This window comes from Convolutriloba macropyga, chromosome 11 (assembly GCF_964194025.1).
Source record: "Convolutriloba macropyga chromosome 11, txConMacr16.3, whole genome shotgun sequence".
Lineage (NCBI taxonomy): Eukaryota > Metazoa > Xenacoelomorpha > Acoela > Convolutidae > Convolutriloba > Convolutriloba macropyga.
Genome location: NC_134478.1, coordinates 45,345,252 through 45,351,777, shown reverse-complemented (window position 1 = coordinate 45,351,777; position 6,526 = coordinate 45,345,252).

The following is a 6,526-nucleotide window of genomic DNA, read 5'->3' as shown; positions in this document are numbered from 1 at the left end:
TTTTTTTTTACCGGAATTACTATTTGTTCAGACGCTGTTTTGACCTAAAAGCGAAAGTGAGAAAAATTGCCTTGTGAACAAATTTTTTCCGAGCGAGAGAAGTTTTTTGATCATGCGCTGCGTTTATTGAATGACTTTTTGACTTTGAAAAGTAGTTTTTGACTGAATGGCGCATATAGATAATCGTTTTTAGCCGTTTTTCGTTTAAGTGGCCCATTTTTTTTGCTTGTAATTTGGATTTTAGTAAAAATGATTTTTATTCGATGCTATAATGAAATGTAAACCTTGGAAATTAATACCACAGTGTTTTGTAGTGCCTGGAAACGCGTTTCAAGTTCAAAATTGGCACATATTTCTTGATTTTCTAATTAATTTTTGGCTTTTTTCCTATTAATTTATTCATTTTTGGATCTTTTAGCCGTCTTTTTGTCAAAAATCAGTTAATATGGCAACGTCCCGTTGATAATTCATATACTGAACGCCTCTTTCTACCTCGATGTAATTTTGTTGTATAAAATTGTATATATGCTGATCCGATTTTGGTAATTTTTTCCAATTTTTCTCAATTTTTTTGTCTGTATTTTGGCTTTAATTACTAGAAATAGTCTTTTTGTGCAACATGATGGGTTTTAATTTTGTTCAAAAAAACTTCTATCGTTTTTTTAGCGTTTAATTTTTGAAAAACAGTTCAAGTTTATTTTATGAATGCAGTCTTAAAAATTTTTTGACCGTTTTTTTTAAAATGATTCAATGTTTCGTATGTTTGATTTCTGCTTTTTCTTTTTGTTCTGTTCAGGAGGATGGATGTTTTCTCAGATGACTCATTGTCTTTTCTATGTCTCGAATGCTGAAAACTGAAATGTGTTCGTTTTTCTTGTTTTTTTTTTCATTTGATTTTTAACTTTCAAAAATCGAGAATTAGTCTCTGTTACGGTGTTCCTTACATTGTGTCCATATTGTTCACATTCTAGCTAGTATCATTCTAGCTTTGTGCTGGGATCTACATTTATAGTGGTTATATTGATTTTTTCTGTTATTGAAAAATTGAATGATTTCAGTTTTTTCTGAGATTTTTGTCGTTTCTTTGGTTTGCGATTGATTTCATTCAACATAAGGAAGTACTGAGAGTTTGCTAGAGAGCTTTTTCCAGAAGGTCCATTTGTTACCTTTTATTGTGATTTTTTCCGGCCTTGGCATTGTTCTTAAATAATTTTTTGCCTTTGAATATTATTCTGTTGCTTATGTCTTTTCTATAATTTTATTTTTGAATTAGTATGAAATCATGTTGCCATATACAACAGCATATATATAACAAGAAAGAAATATATGTTGTTTTTGTCTTAATTGCAGTGATTAGAAATCTAACTGTAGTTGTTTTCTGATTCTTAACTTCGAGCATTTTTTTTGAAAAATTTAACTTAGTTTCTAAGTAGTTATTATTATCTGCCGTTTGCTTTCGCAATCTTTTTGAGACTAGAATCATGAATTATTTGAGGGCAATTGATAGCCCTGTCAGCTTTTTCAGCCTATCAGTGTTTTGAATATCCTAATTATTTTGCACTTAACGTTAACGAAGGTTTTCAATGATAAATATTATTGCTGCATTTTGTTTCTCTTATTGACAGTGGTTTAAATTTCACCAATTTTTAGATCAGACCGGGGGGGGGGGGGGGGGGGGGGGGGAGGGTAATGAGTTCATGGTTTAATACATAAGGTAATGGATTCAGCTGCAATTAGGGTTTTTTGTCAAGCTCTTACGCTTCGAGTCGCTTCCGGAATTCTTCCGGCAATGTTTTTTTTGTTTCGTCGTCTGACGCTCTTTTTTCGTTTTTACATTTGTTCACACAGCAAAGCTGAAAAAGTCAAATTTTCTGAATGACTTCTTCCTCTCACTAACGGCATTTGCGCGCGTGACTTTATTTCTCACTCGCTTTAGCAAAAGTTTTTAGGTTATTTGCGTGATTAGATTTTGATCATACGTGACTTACCTCACTCAATAAAATGACATTTGCACTTTAAAACTTAAGTTTAATTTGAATTTGTTTAAGGTCAAAGGAACTCCTATGTGCAGTAAACTTCCCTAATAAGAGGCGTCTGTGGAATGAATTTTAACAAGCTTTATTAATTTATCGCTGAATGTTTTTTAGCCTAGTTTTTTGAGCTGCATCGATTTTTTTTTCCAATTTAGATCTGTATCTGTTTCTATCTCTATTATATGGCACGCAGGTCTATTCTTTCGCAGTTATTCCGGCAATCTGCCGGCTATGTTTTTTCATTTAAGCAGCTAGTCTGAAGATTAATTAGAGGATTAGTTGAAGATTAACTGCTATAGTAAAGGGATGGCAGTAAAATGATTCGAGAAAGACAGTTTACAAGGCAGATGCGTACACCAATCCCAACTTTAATAAAAAATGACCCATAAGTCGGTGAAAACTGAATCAAAACTTAAAGCAGTTGTTATTAAAATTGTTTTTAGTAGCCGCGAAGCGATAGCGGCTATTGTTGGGGACATCATTGTTTTTTTTCACAATTCAAAGAAATTGAATTGTATTGGTGCGCTGTCTTTTTTTAAGATCTGTTCACGCTTTTCGTCTTTTTCACGTCAGTGAAAAGTCAAAGTGGTGATTTTGGTCAGACTGAATTAGTAACGAGAGCGAAAGTCGGGTAGGCTTGAGGCGCGACTTTTTCAAAATACTTTTAAAAGGAGAGATATTGGTGTATGAACAATTTGGCGGTTTTTGAGATGGGTTTTTTTTTCAGGTGCATACATTTGACTTCTGTTTCAGAGTTTCCTCTCATTCAGTGCTTTTAAGACACTACATATGTATTCGAATTGTGCCTATTTGCCTTTACTTGAAATTATTGAGGAGCAGCTAAAACTTATGACTTTGCCACTATTTGTTGTCATACAATTTTAGCGAATTTTAGATTTTAACCCCATTTTTTAAAATTATCTGTTATCTTATCACTTAGTACCGTCAACGAGAGGACAGATTGGTTGCTAATGAGAATGAGGCATAAAAACCCTAATTAATTGCTCCAGTTAATAGCTAGTGGTTTTCATGACTTTGACAATACTTTTTCTGAAAGATTTTGAGTCAACTTTTCAGCTTTTCAATTATTTATTGAACTTTTTGAGGTCTTATCTTTTAATCTCATTTGGAAAGGTCTCTGATGCAGGTAATAGGGATTAAGTTTATCGGTTTAACCGTTTTTGGTTAAAGCTAGTGCTTTCTGTATTTTTGACACTAATAGTTTTCAATAACAGTTATCGAATTTTTTTGAGTTTCGTGAGTTTTTCTTTTCAACTTTGTCGTCTTATCTTAGTCTCATTATGGACAGGTCTCATCTCATTGGTTGTTTAGAAAGCTTCAATTAAAGCAAATCATTTAAGTTAATTGCTATTGCTTTTTGTGACTTATGCGCTTGTTCGTTTTTTTGTTACTTGTAGCACTTATCGATGTCTTGTCGTTTAGTCTCATTGATAACAGGTGTCAACGGTGGTCATTGATGGCTCAATTATTTGATGTAATTGTATCCTTCAGTACCTCTTTCGTACTTTAATACTAAATGTTTTCAAAAGTTGCAGGGAATATCGCGATTTTTGTCTGAATTTATAATTTTATTGAGAGGACTCATCGACAACTAATGACAGGTTGCTGATGAGAAATAGTGGCATATAGTTGCCAATTTGAGTTCATAGAAGCTGTTTTCTGATGTCGATCCTGACTTTTCAGAAGAAAAGATGGGCTTTTATTCTTGCTTGTTTTTGTTGTTCTGGTGTTGTTTTATTGCTTATTCGAAGTAGTAACAGCTCTTATTTGCCTATTCAAGCTTAAAGGGTTAATGATTGTCAGGTCATAAATTAATAAAATTCTTTGAATTGTATGTCAGGATTTGTCATGCTTTGTTTTGTTAATTTGTCGTCTTCATTGATGATTCTTGCGACCATTGACTTTTTCAATTTCAGTGACCTCTACTGCTTTGCAGTTAAAATTTGTATGCGTGAAGTCATGTTGAAAAATTTTTCTTCCGCAGTAAATAATTTGTTACATTGTTATGTATCTATGAAGTACTTGAGCTGCAATTAAACTGTAGCAACCACAACTTCCGGAACTCCAACTCGTGCGTACAAAGAGCAAAACCTAACTTAAGTCTACGATTAAATAATTGTGCACATGCAGGTCTGAGACATATCTTTGTGTCTTCGATTTGCTTACCCTATCGGTTTGCTCTGGTATAGATAAAGAGATCACGTAAAATCTGTAGCGAGCCAGGGCTAATTTGATAATGAAAGAACTAAGATTAGCGAATAGCTGAATTGAATTTCGCGACGTTAAGCTGGCGGTTAAACAGTTATAAAACGAAGAGCAAAAAATCCCAAGAGAACCCCTAAAACAAACTGGTTGGTGAATTCTTTTGTGTTTATTGTGATAGAGCAGCCGTTTGTTTTCGTCAGGCGACCCGGACAGTTGAATTAAAACTGATATTCATTTTACACAGCAAATTAAAGCTGATTTGTGTCGTACATGAGAATATCAGTACTATCAGTATTATCAAACTGTTGCGAATGTCAAATCAGCATAGCCAATCAACTCTTCAATCAAAGAATCAGAACCGCCTGCAAATCATTCACAGCCAATAAAACCAGACGTTTGACTTTCAGAGAAGAGAGGTAACCCCAACTATAATAACACCAGTCATACGACAGCAAATGTGGTTACAGGAGACGTTGAAGCAACCATGATACAGAAAATGTTTCGGAAACAATTTTTAGTGAAACGAAGAAATGAGGACCCATGAAGGAACTCGAAATTGAATTCGAGACATAGTTGCTACCAGCTCAATATCATCGAGATAAGTGGAGGGAGGAAAACAAATTAAAGAAATTTCAATTCAACATCAGTTTTGGAAAGAGAAGCGAGAACTAGAGCGAAATTGCCAGAAACGGCATTCAGGGAAGATGACGTACGTTCTCAATCAACTGTAACCTGTTACAAGTCACTCTGATTTCGACCTCAAGAGGAAGAGATAACCCGGAGTGGGCCTATATGAATTATGACACACGAACAACAGTTGAAATAAAAGCTAGTTTGGATGTCAGCCCTGAAGGGAATGAACGTAGGCATTATCGGCGTTACCAATTTTCTCGGATCGTTCGTCAAATGATGAAGATGGAGATGCTTTTCAGAAATTTGGCGTGCGATATAACACCGACATCTGTTTAGCAGAAGTTTACCAAAGTTAAAAGCAAACAATTTCGGTTGAAAAACGGTTGATAAACGCATAATCCCGGATTGAGAAAATATAGTCATTTGAAAAGTCTGCAATCTCAGTGATATGATATTCTAGACAGTTCTATTGCGGTGCCTGAAGCGCTCTTGAGAGAAATTTTGAACGACTGTATGTTTTTAAAGATACGCAGCTCGAGAGCCTGCTTAAAGCTCGTCAAGTGAAACTTCATGATTTTGAAAAGACTGATTCATTTCTCTGCTATTGAACATGATCAACGTGATCAAAGAACTTCGTGAACATGATCAAAGAGTATAAACAAAAAGGCGATCTGCAATCGTGTTCAAAATTGTGCCTGGCAGTTGATAAGCTACCAAAATTTGTTATAGAGAAATGATTGCTCTTTGTCAATTTCATGGACGAGAACTGGCCCGTTGTAACCATGTTTTAAAGAGGGCTATCAGAAATGGCTTTTGTGCAAGATGGGATTTCAGAGTTTAAGGGTAAACGCAATGAGGAAGGCCGAGGCATTTTAAATAGAGAAAGAATTTCCCCTGGAATGTAAAGAAAAAAAGCAAATGTTTGATTTATTTTTGTGACGGTGAGGAAGCAGCGCTTATGTTATGGATGTCTGGAAATAAAACATGCAATCAAAGACTGCAAAGTCAACGCGTATAGTCTAATTGTTTTTACCAACAAGTACAACCAACTGCTACACCGAAACACTGACAAGTGCAGTTACGCAGTCAACGTTGGAAAAGCTACAGTCAACCAGAGAACCAAAGTTACGAGCTTTCTTCGGTTAAATCCTGTCTCATCTCAGAATCGTCGCAAGAGAGTAATTACTTACACTTTCATCGACAGTGAATCAATGTTATTAACTATCGATCAAAGCGTGCGAGAGATGTGGCACGCCCAATGTACCAATTTTACGTTAAATATAGCTGGCATAAATGTAATGAAGGGTCTGAGGATGAAAGGGTTTCTCTAAACTTAAAGGGACGAACTTCAGAGGTGCATTCGATTGAGGTATTTGTACACCAGTGAATTTCTTTGTTAAATACAATAACTCAATGCATTGCTACAGCAAACTACATGTTTTCAAACACTTGAGTGTCCTCTCAACCAGAAACTTCAATTTAGTCGAAGTTGGCATCATTGTGGATCAAGATGCGTTTGAAATACAAAAAGCATCAGACAACAAGAGAGGAACGCAAAGTGAACCTTTCGCTGTCTTGACTGCATTAGGATGAGTAGGTAGTCAGTGGACCCATGAAGGGGAACAGAAAACACT